At 39.1% G+C, this 22,019-nt stretch overlaps 1 protein-coding gene and 1 pseudogene across 5 annotated transcripts in view; one reads left to right on the top strand and one right to left on the bottom strand.

Annotated features, from left to right (window-relative positions):
• The window catches only part of NTM (neurotrimin), a 966,287-nt gene that overhangs the window by 613,831 nt on the left and 330,437 nt on the right, over nucleotides 1-22,019 (bottom strand). The window lies entirely within an intron of this gene.
• Nucleotides 21,466-21,835, top strand: LOC114672441 (large ribosomal subunit protein eL37-like; annotated as a pseudogene).

Genomic DNA, 22,019 nt, shown 5'->3' with positions numbered 1-22,019 from the left:
GTTTTGAAATGGAGGTAATCCAAGACCTGCACTGGGCTACGATAAACTACTTGAGATTCTGGGGCGTGATGTGCAGGGGGAAAAGTCTTTATTAACTTTTAACAGGATTCTGGGCTCTCCTCACTTCCTTACTTATTTGCATTTGTCTGTGTGTATAATAAAACCACATTGTGTTCTTTAAAGAAATGTGTACGCGACTTGAGGCTGAGAGCCCATGAGAGTACGGCCAGACAGCACGCTTCAGTTGTCTTCCCAAACCTCAGTAGGCAATATGTGTTTTTAATAATCATCTGGTAATTAACAGCTGTGATTCAAAGCCTTTCATTTGGAAAAAATAATAATAATTTTACTTCCTGGTGCCAGGAGCCAGATGGGCAAAGAGAGAAGCCTCTAGCTATGTATCAGACAAGTAGAGAAGGTGAGGGGCACTGGCGCCCTGGCCACCCTGCAGCTGGCTCAGCATCTGGACAGGAGAACAAAGCCATGGCCCAGGTACCTGAGCACTCCCTTCTAGCACGTGTGTCTACTTAGCGCTAATTACAGCTCTGGTTTTTGAAAAGTGTTGTCCCTCCCTCCTCTGACTTGTTCTGAATAACCTCTTTTTAAAAAGATGCACTGCCTGAAAAGGAATGGTAAACTGGGCAATTATTTTGAAACTTCACATGACCATGAATTCTTTATTTGGTTCAAAGAAATTACATTGGCCTTTAGGCCTTCTTAGCAGATACAGTCAATATCTTTACAAATCTCTCTTTCCCTTTCTTTGTCTCTCTCCTTTTGACTGTCTCTCTCTTTCTCATGCACACACACAAACAGATACACACAGAAGCACACAAGCACATGCACACTTCTTTGTTGAATGTATTAGGGGAGGGCAAACAAGATTAAAAAGGAGAGACACAAGAAGCAAACTATCTAGTTATATTTCCCATCAAGTTTAGTGTGTGTTTTCTTAGATGCTTGGGATATGATGGCCCAAATTTATCTGCTTCACCGAAATATACTTAACATGGAATTTAGGACTCTGCTATCGTTTGCATAGAAATAAATGAAGGAAAGAAAGATGGATGGAAGGAAAGAAAAAGGAAGGAAGGAAATAAAGAAAGAAGGAAGGGAGGGACGGAGGGAGAAAGGAGTGACCTTTTACCATCTTTGTTTCTGTTTTTATTTGCTATGTGTTTAACATGGACCTATCATGCCGCACATACCATATAGGAAAGCTCCATGGAGAAGACTGAATTCTGGTCCAGCTGCTGCATTACCTACATCGCGTGAGTGGAAGAGGATCAGTAGTAACTGATCCTTGGCTCTGCACTCTCCCATCCATCATCAGGAACAATAGCGGAGCTGCAGTTGCCTTTCCAACCCTGCTTTGAAGGGCTTAATATGTTGATGGTTGCCATGGCAAACAAGCTTAAAACACCACTGGATGATGTGAACGGCAGAGATAATGCTTCATAACTTTCAACGGCTAGACTCTAGAAGGAGGATTTTTGTATTGCCATTGTGTAGTGGAAAGAACAGCAAAATGAGGATCAGAAGAACTGGATCTGTCTCAGATCAGCCATCACATGGCGATGCGGCCCTGGATGGCAGGCCATTTAACCTGTCTGTGCAGAGTGCTAACTCATCTGAAAAAGTAAGAAATAATAACAAATGCAGTAACTGTGGAAATCATAAGAAAGTAATACTACAAATTATGGCCCAGAAGTTGGAATCTGGTCCCTCCTCTCCATGAACCAACTATGAGACTTTAGGTATTTCACATAATGTTTCTGGGTCACTCTGTTCTGATTGGGAAAGTTAGAGATTAAAGATACATATTATATATTTTGTACTTGTGCCATACCAACAATAGATAAGGAAGAGCTGGTGTTTCAGGCCAGCTAATCATAATGGGAGACAGTGTCCTTGCTTGTAATTTGTCCACTGTGGGTGTGGCTTTGTCACTTCTCTAGTGGCCCTGTAGATCACACCAAGGGTGTTAAAGCTACTCCAGATGAGTCAAGTGTTCCACTGTGATTGTCACTGTGGTCCTCTTCATCAATAGGATCTACCAGAAAGCAGCAAATGAAGCCCTAACAGCGTATTTACTCTCATCAGCAGATTAACCTTCATCTTCCTCCTTCACCCTCTGTAGAGATTAGCAAAGATCTTGAGTTCTGCATGTTTCTGAATTAAAACAAGTGTTCAATTATTTATGTGCTTGAAGAACTCCCTGACAAACTGGTTCTATGGTTACGAGTTCATACGAAAGCGGTCTCACCAAAGGTTTCCTTTTGGCAGTCAGGCAACAGGAAGGCTGCCATTTTGCAAGCCACAATCACTCTTACTGATTGTGGTCTAGGGAAAAATGACTGACTGGAGATGTAGGATAGTCCCCTATTTAAGTGTAGCGAGATGGTTTGCAGGTCTGGAACTTTGGAGAACATTAGTTAATCACATAGTGGTTTTGATAGAGACCAAATGAATAAAAGAATAATAATGACAGTAATTATAATGATACTTGCATGTGTTATTATTTGTTGGATACTGACTGTATGCCAAGCATTGTGTTTTTTGCTTTACAAGCATTATTTTCTTTATGCCAAGCATTGTGTTTTTTGCTTTACAAGCATTCTTTTCTTTTCTTTTTTTTTTTCTTTTGAGACAGAGTTTCACTCTTGTTGCCCCAGCTGGAGTGCAATGGCGCAATCTTGGCTCACCACAATCTCTGCCTCCTGGATTCAAGCAATTCTCCTGCCTCAGTCTCCCAAGTAGCTGGAATTACAGGCACCCATCACCATGCCCAGCTACTTTTTTTGTATATTTAGTAGAGACGGGGTTTCTCCATGTTGGTCAGGCTGGTCTCGAACTCCCAACCTCAGATGATCCTCCCACCTTGACTTCTGAAAGTGCTGGGATTAGAGGCATGAACCACTGCTCCTGGCCCGCATTATTTTCTTTAATCCTCACAAAAACCCTAAGATATTAGCCATATAATCCTTAATGTACAGATCATGAGATGAAGGTGAGGATTAGGGAAGTTAAGTAACTTGACCAAATTCACACAAGTCTGGTAGATGGAGGTGGAGCTCAAATCTACTCATATTTGACTCCAAAGCCAGTGCTGTCAGTCACCATGCATATTTAATATTTATAAAGCTCTTATGATGTCAGCCAATGTGCTTAATCCAGTATAAGCATTATCTCATTTTATGATCACAAAAACCTAATGAAGGAGGCACTGTTATCCTCATGTTACAGATGAAAAAACTGAGACTCTGAATGGTTTGGTAACTTGCATAGACCCTCCAGCCAGTAGCTAGAAGAACCAGGAATTTATCACATATCTTCTTGACACCAAAGCAATTGTGCTAAGATAAAATCGGAGTGGAATAGGGTAGCACTGTAACATAAAGGAAAGAGAAATCTTGCTGTCTCCTGGGTTCCAGTAATAACACTGCTACTAATTAGCTGAGTTACCCTGGTTTCCTGGGGTCACTTATCCTAATTTGGCAGAAGGTTTTTGTTTTTTTCTTTTTTAGAGGCAATATTAAGTATTTAAAAATATTTTTTCTATTGCTCTTTCTAGTTCTAAAATCATTGATTTAATGTGCAATAATTTTTCATAGGAAAGTAAAACAATCCCCATTAACTCTAGATAAGAAAGTATTTCCAGGTATAAGCAAGGAAGTCAAGGATGATAATAATAATAGTTTGGTATTTATGATGGATCAAACATGCATCTAAGTTCTCCAGTCATTTAGCCCTCAGAAAATCCCTGTCTGGTAAGTCCTTATCATTACCTTTATTTGATCAATGAAACAATTGAGGCAGAGAGGCTATAGGTAATTTACCCAAGATCTTACAGATAGATAGTAAGTGGTGGAGACAAAATCAGAACTTATGCAGCCTGTTTCACAGTCGGAAGTTTTAACCACTGTAATATGCTGCCTCTGGAGCCAAAATAGTCCATTAGCCTAATGGAAGTCAGTATAATGCTAAATTTTATCAGGAAGGCAGAATGATATCATGGAAAGAGTTCAAGTCTAGGTGCTGGGCAAAGCTGGTTTTGAATCTCAACGTTGCCACTGTTACTAGGCTGCAGTTTTATTGGAGTAAGAATCTCATTGGATCTATTCTCCCCCCTCTTTCATCACCTACAATATGTATCTTTTGAATGGATAAATGGATGACTTTTCCAGGTTGAACCAGTCTTCTAAACTGTGTGTGTTGCATTCCAAAGCCAAGAGCTTTCTGTTTTCCATTGCAACGTCACAGAATAAACTAATTATAGCCCTGTCCAAAGCTGAAGATTTTTTAGGCAACATAATCACAGATTCTGGGATTTGAAGGTAAACACACTGTATCTATCAAGGCATATGGTTTTTCTGAGTCTTCATTTGCTTCTCATAAATTTGAGATCATTCTGTCATATATTCTTGTTATGAGAGTTAAGCACAGTACCTTATGTCAGGCACCTAGCACACTGCCTGGCACAATGTACGTGTGCAATTATTGTTAATTTTTCAATTGCTTTCTAAAAGAGGTATCAAGCAAAACAGTAGTATCTGTAGCCTGTGTTGACTATCTCCTTTTTTGGATCATCGTTTCTTTGCTCTAAGGAAGCACCCCCTGAACCCCCAGCATGGTGGGCCTATATTTCCTCCCACCAAGGATCTTAAGGCAGCCTACAGCAAATATACACATAGTGAGCATTAACATCAGTGTGAGAATGACACCTTGCAACAAAGGAAGTCCACCATCTGGGCACAGTCAGACCAAAGTAATTTCCAATCATCTCCAACTTGCTCCCTCGTGAGTTTCGCCTAAAGTTGAAGCTGTTGTTACTTTTCCACTTAGATCCTGGAGAGTGAATTTCCCAGAGGAGGTAATGCATGATGATTTGGCTGCTCAACCCCCATTACCACTGATGGAGCACAACAGGATGCTTAAAATAAGTGGGGTCCCGTTGGCCTTCATAAATGCCTCCACACTTAGCAAATATGTAGCACGTTTAGCTTGGAATCACAGGCATGAAACAGCTTGTTGTCAAGTTCCTACAACACCCAGAGGACCATCCAGAAAGTCGATATTTCTCTGACTTGGCCCTCCTGAAGCATTGCTCCCTCTACCACATTAGGCCTGCAGGGCTGTGGGGTCCGCTGCTTCTGTTACAAGCACCTCCTCATGACCTTGCATATTTTATTCCAGCTCTCACAGCTATGCATTTTTAGAAGCACCATCTTCACCCCTCTGTTTGAATGTTCTCTCTGACATTATGGAGCTAATAAAGACAAACAGTTGTCTCTCAAGGAGGATTTATGCACAATTTCTCGTATATTCAAGAGCTAAGGGTGGACTTCTGTTTCTGACTACGAGGGAGTAAAAGGGACCTGATTACCTTCCCACTGGAAACAACAACAAGATTAGGATCAACAAGAGAGACAAAACACTGGAAGCACTGGGTGCGGTGGCTTACACCTGTAATCCCAACACTTCAGGAGGATGGGACAGGCAGATAGCTGGAGTCCAGGAGTTTGAAACCAGCCTGAGTGACATGGCAAAACCTCATCTCTACTAAAAATACAAAAATTAGCCGGGTGTGGTGGCACCTGCCTGTAGTTCCAGCTACTCGGGAGGCTGAGCTGGGAAGATCACCTGAACCTGGAAAGTTGAGGCTGCTGTGAGCTGTGGACAAAGGGATGCCCTATCTAAAAACAAAAACCCTAGAAGCAGTGGTTTTCAAGACACTGATATCAGGCAATGAAACATAATTACTCTTGAGAGATGGAAAACGAGATGAGCACAGCATTCATCCCAGCTGACTTCCTGGAGAGCATTTCCAGGCATGGTACAGGGAGAGGTAATCAGGTGGAGGCCAGAGGACTCCCAGAATTGAGCAACTGAAAGCCTTGGAATATCAGGAACATTAGAGTGCTCAGAATAGAATACCAGGGGAGGAGAAACCTGCACAGAGAGCTGAGATCTGAAGAGGGTCCCCTTGAGCATCCAGCAGAGTACTGATCAGGGCATGTGTGCAATAAAACTTCCCAAAGGCCGGGCAAAGAACCTTCCCAGAGGATTGGAAGGAACAGTGCCCAGCACTCACACGGGGCCAGGGATACTGCCTGTTCCTACCAGACAGAAAGGAAAACTTGATGAACCCAATAATTCATGAGACATTGAGTTGGGTACTCATGAGTATCTTGTGTCATGATGGGGCCAGATAGTAAACATTGTTCTGATCTCACCAAATAGATATTAAGAGCAAGATCCAAAACAAATTGAATTTGTAGATAAAAGCCCTTCCACAAAGACACTTATAAGCTCAGCTGGCTTCATTGGTAAATGCCACCAAACAGTGAAGGAAGAAATAATATCAACTATACATAAACTCTTTCAAGAAAATTGAGAGGAAAGAATTATTCCCAATTCTTTCTATAAGGTCAGCACTGCCTTAAAAACAAAACTGGAAAAAGACATTATGAACAACTAAAACTACAGACCATTATTTCCCATAAATAGAGATGCAAAAATTCTAAAAATCATAGTGTTAGTAAATTGAATCAAAAAATCTATAAAAAGTATACATCAGGACCATGTAATCTATCCCAGGAATACAAGGCTAGTTTAACATTAAAAATAATCAATCAGTGTAATTCATCATATTAACAAACTAAAATAAGAAAAGCATATGATTATCTTAATACAGACAAAAGCATTTGACAAACTGTAGTATCTGCTCCTGATTTTTATAAACCTCTCAGCAAATTAAGAGAACTTTCTCAAACTGATAAAGAGCAGGTATTAAAAACCTACAGCTATCAGCATATCTAAAGATAAAAGACTGAATGCTTTCTCTGTGAAATCAGGAACAAGACAAGAATGTCCATTCACATGACTTCTATTCAACATTGTACTGGAGAATCTAGCTAATACAATAAGGCAAGAAGAAGAAATAAAAGGCATTCATGCTGGAAAGGAAGAAGTAAAACTGTCATTTGTAGATTACTTGATTGTCGTATAGAATATCTGATGAAATCTATAAAAACTACTAGAACTAACAAGTGTAGCATTGTTACAAGACAAGAAATTCTATGCAAAAATCAGTTGTATTTTTATATACTAGCAATGAACAATGTGAAATTGAAATGTTTAAAATGTCATTCAAAAAGGTCATTAAAAATTTAAATACTTAGAGGTAAATTTGACAAGGGATATCAAGATCTGTACGTTGAAGACTACAAAATTGCAGTGAAAGAAATTAAAGAAAACCTACATAAATAGAGACATATACTGAGCTAATCAGTCATGAGACTCAATATTATTAAATGTCATTTTCTCCATATTAATGTATAAATTCAACACAATTTCAATCCAAATACCAGGAAATTTTTTAGTAGAAATTGGCAAGCTAATTAAAAAATCTATATGGAAGTGCAAAAGATACAGAAAAATCAAAACAGTTTTGAAAAAGAAAAAGTTGGAGGCCTACCACTATCTGATTTGAAGACTTGATTTAAAGCTATAGTAATCAAGTTGATTAAGGTGGCTCACACTTGTAGTCCCAGCACTTTGGGAGGATGAGACCGGAGGATTGCTTGAACCCAGGAGTTCAAGACCAGCCTGGGAAACATAAGAAAACCTCATCTCTAGAAAACAATTTTAAATTAGCTGTCTGTAGTGGTATGTGCCTGTAGTCCCAACTATTTAGGAGGCTGAGGCACGAGGATTGCTTAAGCCCAGGAGGTAAAGGCTGCAGTGAGCTATGATTGTGCCACTGCATTGCAGACTAGGTGACATAATGAGACTCTGTATCAAAAAACAACAGCAACAACAACAAAAAAGCTTTAGTAATCAACAGTATAGTATTAGCATAAATACAGAAAAATAGGTCAGTGAAGCAAACCAGAGTCCAGAAATGGATCCATGCTGACAAAGACAACTGATTTTTGATAAAGATGATACAGCAAGTCAATGGAGAAAAGAAAAGCAATGAAAATATTTGAACAGGCACTTCACCAAAAAAGACACATGGTCAGAAAGTAAGCACACAAAGAGGCGCTGAACATTATTAGTCATCAGGGAAATGCAAATTAAAACCACAATGAGATAACACTATCAGAATTAGAATTGCTGTAATGAAAATTCCAAAGTTGGAAATGATATGGAGGAAATTAAACTCTCATGTACTGCTGGTGGGAATGAAAAATGGTACAACCATTTTGAAAAACAGGGAATTTCTTAAAAGCTAAATATACATCTACTATATGATTCAGCTATTCCACTTCTAGATAGTAACTCAAAAGAAGTAAAACCATATGACCATAGGCTATGGTCTGAATATTTGTGTCCCTCCAAGATTCATGTTGAAAGCAATTCTAACTCTCAAGGTGATGGTATTAGAAGGTGGGGTCTTTTGGGAGGTGATTAGGTCGTGAGGGCAGAGCTCTCATGAATGGGATTAATGCTCTTATAAAAAAGGCCCAAGGGAACTTGTTTTTCCCCTTCCACCATGTAAAGACATAGCTAGAAAGTGCCATCCATGAACCAGAAAGTGGGTCCTCACCAGAACTGAATTGGCTGGTGTCTTGATCTTGGACTTCTCAGACTTTGGAACTGTGAGAACAACTTCTGTTGTTTACAAGCTGCTCTTGTAATGTTTTGTTACAGCAGCTTGAAAGGACTAAGACACCATGCAAAGACTGGTTTATGAATGCTCATTGGAGCTTTATTTTTACTAACCAAGGACTGGAAACAACCCAAATGTACATCAATCAGTGAATGCATAAACACAAGATTTATGCATACTGTGGAATACTTTTCAGTGATAAAAAATGAACTACTAATACATGCAACAATGTGGATAAATCTCTAAAGGATTACACTGAGTGAAGGAAGCCAGAGAAAAGTGAGTACATCATGTGTGATTCCAAATATATGAAACTCTAGAAAATACAAATGAATTTATGGTGACAGAAAGGAGATTAGTGATTGCCTGAAATTGGGGGAGGGGATAGAAGAAGGAGGAAAGGAGGCTGACAGGAGGAACAGATTACAAAAAGAAATAAGGAAACTTTTGGAAGACAGAGGAAACTGTGTCTTAAGAAAAAAAAACAAACAAATCTGAAGCTGGTGGTCAGCAGCTTCTAGGTAAGATATCAGGAGTTGGGTGAGTGGGCTCAAGCATGTGCCCTATGAGGCAGAATGGCAGATTTTAACCGGTACATGACCTTCCTCTAGAAATACTCAACTAGTAAGGGAAGAAAGCCTCAAGTGAGCATGTGTACAACTTCAGTAAACACTGCACATGCCGCCCCTCCCAGGTGCTGGCAGGACACTGCACATGTAGAATGCCAACGTAACAAAGTCCAAGTCAAAGGTCAAATTGTGCACTAAAATCTCTCAGGTCACCCACTTGGCCCTCTTCTAAGTGTACTTTACTTTCCTTCATTCCTGCTCTAAAACTTTTTAATAAACGTTCACTCCTGCTTTAAAACTTGCATCGGTCTCTCCTTCTGCCTTATGCCTCTCAGTCTAAGTCTTCCTTCTGAGGAAGCAAAAATTAAGGTTGCTGCAGACCTGTACAGATTTGCCACTGCTAACAACACAGCATATTGAACTTGACTCTAAAATAAGAGGTGACCTGAGTAAGACTTAGAAATACGGAGGGAAAACGATCTGATTGCCTACCTGTAGCATAAACATACACTTTGTGGAGATACACAGGAAAGGAAAACACACTGAAAGGAAGAGAGGAACGGTTTTTCAGATACTAGTTCTCCAAATAAATAGAAAAGAATGAATTGGGCCCAGTGAAGTTAAGAAAATCACTTGGAACACAATTGTCCCTGGTGGCAAGAAGTGTTAATGAGGCGTTTAACATCTGGACTTCATTTACTAGCTGAGGATAAGTTGAGACAGACTAGGCTGGACCATGTAGATAGGAAGAGGACAAAAAGGAAATGGTTGGAAACAGAACTTCATCACAGGTAAGGGACAACAAGACCCTTTTGTACCTCACCAGATTGTTATGTTTTCCTTCCCTTTTTTTACTTGTATTATGGCGTTGTGTAGTTTATATTTAGAACATGTACTTAACCATTTTTCTGTTTTGTTGCTCTAAAAATTTGCATTTCTTTATCACTACACACCCGGAGTATAGCATGACATCCTTGTTTTCCCTACAATGAGAGACTAAATTCCTAGCCTTATGTTGTTCCGTGGAGACACCTGGCAGCAGCAGAGGGTGAGACGCAATACTGGGGACATATACTCCACCATGAGCAGGCCTGCACCCTCCACCCCTGACCAACCGGGGCTCCCTCTCTGCTGCTAGTGTTCTGCTCTTTTCTCTACTTCTTCCTTCCTTCTTTTTCATCTTTTTCTTCCTTCCTCCTTTCCTTGCTGATTTTATTCCTTCCTTCCTTCTCTTTTTTCTTTCTTTATCCCTCCCTCCCCTGCTTTCTTCCTTTCTTTCTTCCTTGGTTTTCACTTGTCTTGGCTGGGCACCATGGCTCCCAGCAATTTGGGAGCCTGAGGCGGGCAGATTGTTTAAACTTAGGAGTTTGAGACGTACTGGGCGACATGGAAAAACCCTGTCTCTACAAAAAATACAAAAATTAGGCTGGTGTGGTGGCATGCATCTGTAGTCCCAGCTACTTGGGAGGCTGAGGTGGGAGGATCACTTGAGCTGAGATCATGCCAATGCACTCCAGCCTGAGTGACAGATCCTGTCTTAAAAAAAAAAAAAAAAAAAAAAAAAAAAATCACTTGTCTCTATGAGTTAAATGTATCTACTGCAGGAAATTTGGAAAATGCAAATAAGTAGGAAAAGAAGGGGAAGAAAACCTAAGCAATCTATTATCCCACTGGTTATGGGTAACTGCTCACGTTTCATTTTATTGATACATATGTGTATACATATGATGATTTATATTTATCTCTAGTGTATTTATACACACACACACATATTTAGATCTATAAATATACACACAGAAGTGTGTGAGAAGGTAGTTCTGACAGCTAACAGCAGCATTCCTCCTCTTAAGAACTGTTTGTCTTTATTTGGAGGATGTTTTTAGGGTATAAGCATTGGAAAGAGAAAAGACAACAAAGGTTATGTGCAACTAAATTGTTCTTCCAAAGACACTGGAAACATTCCTTCTATTTTTGAGAGAATAAGGAGAGAGAAGGTGAAAAAAGAGGCCTTGGAGAGAAGGGAACCAGTTCAGTAGCCAGAAATACTCCTTGGTGGGGACAGGGGCAGGGAAAAGGCATTTCTACAAGGAGGAATGTCCATCCATCATGTTTTAGTTGTTTGCAGGGTGGCATGAGGTGTGATCCTTCTAGGTAACCCACAAATGCCTCTATGAAAACATTTCCTACCTAGCACAGCCTTGGATTTATGGAGGGTTTGGAGTAGTGAATCAGTATGACTCTGAAGGCTTGCAAACCACAGACTCTGTGTCCCAGCTGAAGAGTTTCTGATTCACTGAGTCTTGGGTGGAACCAGAGAGTTTGCAGTTTTTACAACTTCTCAGTTGCTGTTAATGGTGCTGGTTTGGGTATCACATTTTGAAAACCACTCCATTAGTGAATTAAAGGCAAGGGACTGACTCTCATGTTTGAGTAGATATCACGACAGAAATAAAATAACTACCAGAATCAAAACCAATAATAAGATTCCAGTACAGAGCTGGAGAAAAACCAGAGCCAGGGAAGACTCTGGGAGAGCAACCCTTTCCTCCCCACCCCTACTCTCTTCAGCCATGGGGAGCATGGACAGCTTGCTGAGGCTTTTGTTGGTGGGGACGGTGGCATCACCTTAAATATTCTTGGTGTTATGCACTGCATACAAGATATCATGGGTATTTTTCCATGTCATTAAGTAGTTTTGAAAAATAGATAAGAGAAATTGTAGAATATTTGTATGCTGACAAAAGTAATCTAGGGAAAGTAGAAGATAGAGGACATAGAAAGAGTTGAGAGTTGTCCTGAGTTGGTGAAAGAATTTGGTATCCCATACCAGTGAATGGGTTTGTTTAGCCTTTCTGTCTCTCATGGCTTTCTGCCCCACCCCCTCTTTGACCCCATCAATGCACTCACATTGTCTTGTCAAGGTCAAAATGGCCTCGGAATTGCTAATCCAGTGTGCAGTTCTCAGTCATCACACAGCAGCATTCTGCACTGCTACGCACTTCCTTGTTACAGTTCAGTCTCTTCCTTTAGCCTCCAGGATACCACACTCTCCTGTTTTGTCTTATTTTTTCCTTCCATCACAAGGACTCTTTCCTCTCGACCGCTTTGCAGATTTCTCTTCTTCCCTCCTTCCCGTCAGTGCTGGAGCGCCTAAGGCTCACACCTTGGGCGAACTCTCTTTTGTATTTATATTCACTCCATTTTAGGATCTTATTCAAGGTTTATGGCTTTAAACACCATTTATATACTGATAACTCTCAAGTGGGTCAGTCCTGTGCAAGACACCTGCCCTAAGCTGCAACTGTCTAGTCAACAAAGCTGGCAGACATCTTGAAGTTAGCATGTCCAAAAATGACTGCTGGTCTTCCCTAACCAAGGTTATCCTCATCTCTGTTATCCAACTCCATCCTTCCAAGTGCCAAGGCCAAAAACTTTTAGGTTAACTTTGACTCCTACCTTATTTTTACATCTGACAACCAATCCATTAGGAAATCTTGTTGCCTTTACATTCAAACTAATCCTGTCTTGTCACCTCTACTGCTTCCACCATCATTTATTTCTTGCATTATTGCAAAATAGCCTCCCAACAAGTCTCCCTGCTTCCACTCTTGCCCTCTAGAGCCTACAAACACCAGTGCAACCACAGAGATCTGTTTAAAACATGAGTCATTTCGTGTCATTCCTCTGCTCAGAAGCTGGCAATAGATTTCCATTTACCTAGAGTAAAAGCAGAAGTTTCTAGAATGGCCTCCACAACCCCACACTTAGGTGGTTACCTCTCTTCCCCTCCTCCCCACCTTACTCTTATTATCCTGTCCTTCCCTGCTGCTCATTCTGCACCAGCCACATTGACTTCCTTCCTGTTCTTGAACACACCAGCAATGCTCATATCTGCAAAGAGAACTTTGCACCTTTTTCCCCCCCATATAGAACGTTTTCTTCTCCCCCCATAAAACTTGCTCCATTGTTGCTTTCATGCATTTGTTCAAAGAACACCTTCCAAGTGAGGACAGTTACAATTCACTTTAAAATTGCAACCCCACCTCCTCATTCCCTGCTATGCCCCATCACCTACCCAGACATAGTTTTCTTCTTAGCATTTATCATCTTTCATTTGCTAAAATATGGGGTTTACATTATGCTTCTTACCCATTTTCTCCCTGCAAAAATGTAAGCTTCTGAAGAGCAAAGACTTTTGTTGTTTTGTTCATTGGTATTTCAGGGTTTATGCCCATAAAAAGATATGGAAGGCCCTCAATATATTTTTCATGAATAAATGAGATGTGTAAATTTCAGTTATTTCATGATTTGTGTTATATTGACTGTGTGTAATCATTCTATTGGGTATTTAGGTTGCTTCCACTATTTTTCTATTTCCTAAAACACTACAATAAAACAGTCTTTTACAAAAATACTTTTCTCAGTTATTTTTTAATCACCCTAGGAGATAATCCTATTAATGGGAACACAGGTATATTTTAACACATTTGTTTCATGCAGCCAAACTGCTTTTTGTCTTACATCTCTAATGTTAATGTTTAGGAATACTTACTGCCAAAATGAAGTCAATATTTTTCTAACTTTTACCAATTCATGAGACAAACACAGGTCCATCTAAATTTTATATTAATTTAAATTATTTGATAAAAAGTGATTAGAAGTTTATGTTTCTCAAACATTCATAAATTTTAACTAGCTCTTCATATTTTCAGTTTATTTTACTATTGAAGAATTCATGTTTTTCTTATTTATTTAGGAAGTTCTTTATATATTAAGGGTACTAATGGTTTGTTATATTGCTACAAATATTTACCCACATTGATTGTTTTCTTAATTTATTTTTCAGATAGCTTATTGTTAGTTCTCACTAATTTTTGTATGTTGATTTTGTGGCCTATAATGTCAGTGAATTCAAATATTAGTCTTGCCAGTTTTTTTGGTACAGTCAGTCTTTAGAGTTTCCTCTGTATAAGATCCCTTCAATACTAAGAGAGGCAATTTTACTTCTTTTTTAATTTGGATGCTTTTTATTTATTTTTCTTGCCTAATTGCTCTGTCTAAAACTTTCAATACTACATTGAGTAAAAGTGGTGGCAGTGGGCATCCTGTCTTCTTTTTGATCCTAGAGGAAAAGTTTTCAGCTTTTCACCATTCAGTATGATGTTAGCTGTGGACTTGTCACCTAGGACCTTTGTTATGTTGAAGTACATTCTTTCCGCACCTAATTTATTGAGAGGTTTGTCTAATGAAGAGATATTGAATTTTTTCAAAAGCACCTGCTCAGACTTGTTAGAATGACTTATTAAAAAAATAAAAGATAAACAGTGCTGGAAAGAATGCGTAGAAAAGAGAATACTTGAACACTGTCAGTGGGAATGTTAATTAGTATAACCATTATAAAAAACAATATTGAAGTCCCTTTCAAAACTAAAAATAAAATTACAATATAATCCAGCAATTCCACTTCTGGGAATATATCCACAGGAATGGACATTAGTATATTGAAGAGATACCTGCAATCTCATGTTCTTTGCAGAATTATTTATAGTAATCAAGATATGGAAGCAACTAAGTGTCCATCAATGGATGAATGAATAAAGAAAATGTGACATATACACACAATGAAATACTATTCAGCCTTTACAAAGGGGAAATTCTTCATTCATAACAATATGAATGAACCTGGAAGACATTATGCTAAGTTAAATAAGCCAGGCACAGAAAGACAAATACTGCATGATCTTACTGCATGTGGAATCTTAAAAAGTTGAACTTGTGGCCGGGCACGGTGGCTCAAGCCTGTAATCCCAGCACTTTGGGAGGCCGAGACGGGTGGATCACGAGGTCAGGAGATCGAGACCATCCTGGCTAACACGGTGAAACCCCGTCTCTACTAAAAAAATACAAAAAACTAGCCGGGCGAGGTGGCGGGCGCCTGTAGTCCCAGCTACTCGGGAGGCTGAGGCAGGAGAATGGTGTGAACCCGCCGGGAGGCGGAGCTTGCAGTGAGCTGAGATCCGGCCACTGCACTCCAGCCTGGGCGACAGAGGGAGACTCCGTCTCAAAAAAAAAAAAAAAAAAAAAAAAAAAAAGTTGAACTTGTAAAGAGTAGAATAGTAGTTTTGAGGGACTCAGGGGTGGGGTGGGTGGGGTAAGGGGAGATGTTGGCCAAAGTATTCAAAGTTTTAGTTCAACAGGAAGAATACTTCACTTAGACAGAAGGACTATGTTTTAGTGATCTATTATATAACATGGTGACTATAGTTAATAATAATATATTGTATATTTCAAAGCTATTAAAAAGTAAAATTTAAAAGTTATAATCACAAAGAAATGATAAGTAGTGAGGTTAAAATATGCTAATTAGCTTGATTCAATCATCTCACAATGTGTACATACATCACAACATCACATTGTACCTCACAAATGTATACAATTATTATGTCTGTTAAAAATAAAGTAAAATAAAAAAGATTTCTCTTGCTGCATATTATGTGTTTTGGTATGTTGTGTTTTCATGTTTGTTCTTTTTAAGATTTTAAAAAAATTCCCCTTTTATTTCTTCCTTTACACATTAATTGTTCAGCAATGGGTTATTTAATTTCTACATATTTGTAAATTTTCCAATTTTCCTCCTGTTATTGATTTCTAGTTTCATACCATTATGGTTATAAAAGATACTTGATAAAATTTAAATCTTAAGTTGTTTAAGACTTGATTGAAGACCTAGTATATGATTGATCCTGGAGAATGTTATATGTGCACTTGAAAATAATATGTATTTTGCTGCTGTTGGATGGAATGTTCCTTATGTTTTTTAGGTTAGGATCCCTTTAATCTATTATGTTGCTCAAACCCATTGCTTTCTTATTGATTTTTCTGTCTGAGTGATCTATACATTATTATAAATGAGGTATTTGAGTCCCTTACTATTATGGCATTGCTGTCTATTTCTCCCTTTTGTTTTGTTAATGTTTATGTATCTAGGTGCTTCAATACTGGGCACATCCATATTTAAAATTGTTATATCCTCTTCATGAATTCATACCTTTATCATTATATAATGGCCTTTTTTTGCCTTTTCTGACAATTTTTGATTTAAAGTCTATTTTTTCCAGTATAAGTATAGCCATTCCTATTCTCGTTTGGCTACCATTTGCATGGATTATCTTCTTCTATTCCTTCACTCTCTGCCTATATCTGTCCTTAAAGCTAATATGAGTCTCTTAAAGGCAGCATGCAGTTGGATCTTCTTTTATAATTAATTCAGTCTTATATGTCTTTTGATTAGAGATTTTAATCAATTTACATTTAAAGTAATTATTGATAGATAAGGACCTGTTCTGGCTATTTTGTTAATTGTTTTCTGACAGCATTGTTTTCCTTTCTTCCTCTCTTTCTGTCTTCCTCTGTGATTTGATTTTTTGTAGTAATAGTATGCTTTAATTACTTTCTCTTTTGTGTATCTCACACAGGTATTTTCCTTGTGGTTATCATGAGGCTTCTATAAAATATCTTACAGTTATAAATCTATTTTAATCTGAAAACAACCTAAACTGCATACATAAATTCTACACTTTAACTTTTCTTCTTCCCACATTATACGTTACTGATGTGACAAATTATGCCTTTTTTATATTGTGTATTTATTGACGAATTATTGTAGCTATGGTTATTTTTAATGATTTTATCTTTTAACTTCTATAGCAGAGTTAGAGGTAATTTATACACCATCATTACAGTATTGTAGCATTCTGAATCTTACCTTTATAATGAGTTTTATTTGTTCATATTGTTGGTGTCCTTTCATTTCAACTTGAAGAACTCATTTGAGAATTTCTTGAAAGGCAAATCTGGTGGTGTTGAGTGCCCTCAGCTTTCATTTGCCTGTGTGAGTCTTTAGTCTTTTACATTTGCATAGGACAGCTTTGCTGAGTAAAGTATTCTTGCTTAACAGTTTTTTTTTTCCTTTTAGTGCTTTGAATATATCATCCCCTCTCTCCTTATCTGCAAGATTTCTGCTGAGAAATCTGCTGATAGTCTTATGGGGAATTTTCTCTTGAATACAAGTCACTTTTCTCTTGCTGCTTCCAAAATTTTCTAGGTTTTTGACTTTTTCAAATTTAACTATAATGTGCCTCATGACAATCTCTTTCTGTTTAATCTATTTGGGGTTGTTTTGGAATCATGGATTTGGATGTTCATTTCCTTCTCCAGATGTTGGGAGTTTTTGTCATTACATCTTTAAATGACCTTTCTGCCTCATTCTCTTTCTCTGATCCTTCTTAAACTCCTATAATGTGTGTATTGCTTCCTTGATTGTGTCCTGTAAGTCCTAGAGGCTTTTGCCACTGTTTTTCAATCTTTTTTTCTCTTTATTCTTCTGACTGGGTAATTTCAAATGACCTGCCTTTGAGCTCACCGATTCTCTTTTCTTCTTTATCAAATATGTTGTTGAAGTTCTCTATGGAACTTTTCAGTTCAGTCATTGTGTTCTTCATCTCCAGATTTGTTTTTTAAAATGATTTCTTTTTGTTGAACTTCTTGTTTTGTTCATGTGTTATTTTCCTGATTTTTAGTTATCTTTTTGTGTTCTTTGTAGCTTACTGCACTTCTTCAAGATGATTATTTTAAATGCTTTGTCAGGAAGTTTGTAGTTCTCCATTTCTCTGTGGTCAGTTACTAGTGCTTCATTTTGTTTCTTTGGTCATGTCATGTTTTCCTGATTATTTGTGATCCTTGCGGCTTTGCACTGGTGTCTGCATTTTAAAAATTAGGCATCTTTTCCAGTTTTTACATATTGCCTTGTTATGTAAAGTCCTTCACCAATCAGCTTCTACAGAGATTTTGGGTGGGGCCATCTAATGAGGTCCATAGTGAGGCTTGCTATTGAAGTCCTCATGCTGGAGGGGCCTGTGTCTAGGTCAGTGGATGAATGAGCCTAGAACTTGGGTCCACAGGAGTCAGTCCAGTGCCTGGGTCTGTGAGGGCAAGACTAGAGCCTTGGTCCCCATGGATGAGCCTGGGGCTTGGGTCCACATGTGTGACTCCATTCTGAATCCACAAGAGCTGACCTGGCACTGGGGTCCCCTGGTATGGGCCTGGAGACTGGGTCTATGGAGATGAACCTAAAGCAGGTTCTGTGGGAACCAGCCCGGTGCTTGAGTATCTTAGGCTTTGAGTCCTCAGGGGTCCTAAGTCAATATAGACCAGCTTGGAACCAGAGATTGTAAGGGCTGGCCTAGAGCCTGGAACCACATGAGCCAACCTGGAGTCTGGAGTCACTAGAGCTGGTTGGGTGCTGAAGTGGGTCTAAAGCCCAGTTCTGTGGATGCAACCCTAGAGGTTGGAGTTGTGGGGGCTGGCTTGGTATGGAAGTGGGTCTGGAGTCTGGGGCCACTGAGGCAGCCCTGGAGACTGGGGCTATAGGCCTGGCCTGGAATTGGGGTTCACTGGAGCTGATCTCTCTGTTGTTGGGTCTGCAGCAAAGTAGGCTACTCACTTTGCTCTCTTCCCCTCATGCAAGGCTATCTTTCTCCACACTAGGCTGAGTGGCCTTTGGCGGGTGGTGTCATGAGTAATGTGAAACTCCTTCTTACTCTCTTCAATGCAGCTTTCTTATTTCCCTGCTCCACCAAGGTGCTGTGGCCTCTCATCTGGATTCTTTGACTCCTGTGAAAGTATTTTTGTGTGTGCATTATTCCAAGCAGTGTTTCTGTGAGGAGACAAGAGCTGGGATCTCCTGTTCTGCCATCTGGCTGACATACTGTTTTTAAATTTTATGATGTTTGACATTCGGAGAGATTTGATCTTAATGCAGCCAAATTCATCAGTCTTTCATCCATTATTTATGTCATTGCTTTGGGCATACACAGACTTTCTCCTTCCAAAATCCTGATGTATATTTATTTGTATTTACTTCTACATTTTTAAAAACATTTAATTGAAAAACAATCATTGTATATATTTATGGGATGCAAAGTGGTATTATGATACATGTATACATTCGGGAGTGATCAAATCAAAGTAATTAACATACCAATCACCTAAAATGTTTATCATCTCTTTGTGAAGAGAGTATTTTACATACTCTCTTTGGCTATTTTGAAATGTACAACACATTATTATGAAGTATACTCAGCTTTGTTGTGAAATAGAACACCAGAACTTATTCCTCCTATCTAACTCAATACTTCTAATGTTAATGACTTTGCTTTTTTACTTTCTTCTCTATAATCCAAGAGTTGGGATCTATATAGATTTTTCGCTAATAGTTAATCAGTGATTCCTACAACAATTTTGACTATCCCCTTCTTCCCTAACTGATTTCCCAAATTGTCATATTCATACACAAAATTCCTATATTGTATAAGAGTGTTTCAGGGCAATCTATTTTGTTATACACATCAATCTATCAACTCTTACGCCTAAAACTCACCATTTATATTATTGCCGGTTTGTGGAATGTTTCAAAATAGCCGGGGCTATTCCTCCTATCCTGTATAATTTTTCTATTTTACAGTTTTCTTGTCTGTAGCTAAAAATCAGCATTATTCTCCCAGAAAGCCATTCCAACAAAACCAAACAAAATTATTGGTATTTTGTTAGGAATTGCCTTAAAACAATAGTCACTTGGGAAAAAATGGTATCTTGATAGTGTTTAATATTTCTATTAGAGAGATGGTTTATTTCTTCCTCCTATTTGTTGCTGCTGCTCTCTGTTTTGTCCCATGATGCACCTCTCCACGCTCTGGGCACTCTTCCCTCACTCAGAAGTTGAGAGTGGAGAGTGAGTTCTAAACCCAGTGCCACCACCTGCTCGTTGTGTGACCTTGGACAAGATGCTGGATGTCTCCAAATCTGTATGTTATCTGTAAGATGGAGTTATTACAGTAGCTACTATTGTGATGATGAGATCATTTTAAAGATGAAACGGGAATTTATGCTAAAAGCAATTTATGTGGAATTAAAGTAGCACTCACTATATGTTGACTTTTAAGAATCGACACTTCATCACTACCATATTTTTTTTCTTTTTAAAGAGAAGGAGTAAAGCTCATTGGAAAAGCAGACCCTGATAGATCAGGAGTTCCAAGTATGGGCTGATCCCTGGTGAAGGTGGGATGGAAGACGTGGTGTCAGGAACTCTGCTTTGTAAGGTAATCTCCAAGTTGAGTAGAGAGGAAAGAAGACAAAGCCATGTCTGAGGGTGGTTTGGGCTCTTCGTGAGCATCTGAGAGAAGGCAGCAGGACACTGTGGGAAAGGGAGCCACGTCTTTCCCACCAAGGACAGGTGCCATGGTTGTATGACACACACAGTTGCACAGGGCCTCAAGCTCAGAAGGGCCCCACATTTGGTTTAACGCTCTGCAATTGCCGTCATGAAATACTCGATACTTTTAAAACCAGGGTCCTGCATTTTCATTTTGCACTGGGGTCCATCCATGATGCATCTACCCCTCCACCCCCTATTTCCACCCCTCCCTTGGCTTTCCTGGCCTTCCATCTGATGGAGTAGAGACAGCCTTGCATTTGTCTAGGACCTCACGCCCTAAGGCCCCATGGACACACCATTAAATGAAGAAATAACAAGGCCCGCAGCATTGAGGAGCCCACTACTTGCTATAATGAGGATGGTAAGGTTGAAGAGTATACTTTTCTAGAAATATGAGTATTGGACATTGGTGAAGAATAAACACATAGGCCATGATTTATAAAGCTAGAGAGCTAGGCATGGCAGAGGCAGAATCCCTGCCCGTGCCTCTGGATCCTGTAGTTCCCAGCAAAACTGACAAATGCGTTGAGTGGCTCCTTTCCTTTGTCCCATCCACCATGCCCAGTTGCTTCTAGGGCAGCTAATTATTTCCTTCTTAGTAGTAGATGGGGAATTCAAGAGCAGTTAAAGGAATAACATATACTGTTCTCATATGCCTGGCATGGTTCTAAGCAATTTACATACAGTTTTCATTTATTCCTGGCAATGGCCCTGTGGTAGGTGGTATTATCTTTATTTTACAGATAAAGAAACCAGGCTCCGTGGATTCACCAACTTGCCCAAGTCATGCATATAGTAGGTGGTAAAAAGTTGACATAATCCCAGGTCTGTATGTCACCAATTGCTTTGTTCTTTAGCAAAACACTTGTTGCTTTTTGTTCTTTTAGTATATTATACTGTCCACCAACTGGAAACTGAGAAAGACAAAGAAATATTTTATTACTTTGTCCCAAGCACTGTCCTAAACATATTACATGTTTTAACTCGTTTAATTATCGCAAGAGCTCTCTGGTCTTGGCTGCAGAAGCGAGATGATGAAGGGAACGTCATCGTTTGGAAAGCGTCACAATAAGATGCACACATTGTGCCGCCGCTGTGGCTCTAAGGCCTACCACCTTCAGAAGTCGACCTGTGGCAAATGTGGCTACCCTGCCAAGCGCAAGAGAAAGTATAACTGGAGTGCCAAGGCTAAAAGACGAAATACCACTGGAACTGGTCAAATTTAGGTATACCTAAAAATTGTATACCACAGATTCAGGCATGGATTCTGTGAAGGAACAACACCTAAACCCAAGAGGGCAGCTGTTGCAGCATCTAGTTCATCTTAAGAATGTCAACGATTAGTCATGCAATAAATGTTCTGGTTTTAAAAAATAAAAATAAATAAATAAAAATTTTCACAAGAAAACTAGGGTTCAGAAACTTTAAGAAACTGCTGTAAGGACTCACAGCTATTTAATGGCAGAACAGGATTCATATCTAAGCTGTCTGACTCCAGAGACAAAACCTGTAGCCACTATATGATGCTACTTCTCCTAAGAAAAGTTGAAGGGAAAAG

This window comes from Macaca mulatta, chromosome 14 (genome assembly GCF_049350105.2).
Source record: "Macaca mulatta isolate MMU2019108-1 chromosome 14, T2T-MMU8v2.0, whole genome shotgun sequence".
Lineage (NCBI taxonomy): Eukaryota > Metazoa > Chordata > Mammalia > Primates > Cercopithecidae > Macaca > Macaca mulatta.
This window is presented reverse-complemented; position numbering and strand designations above follow the sequence as displayed.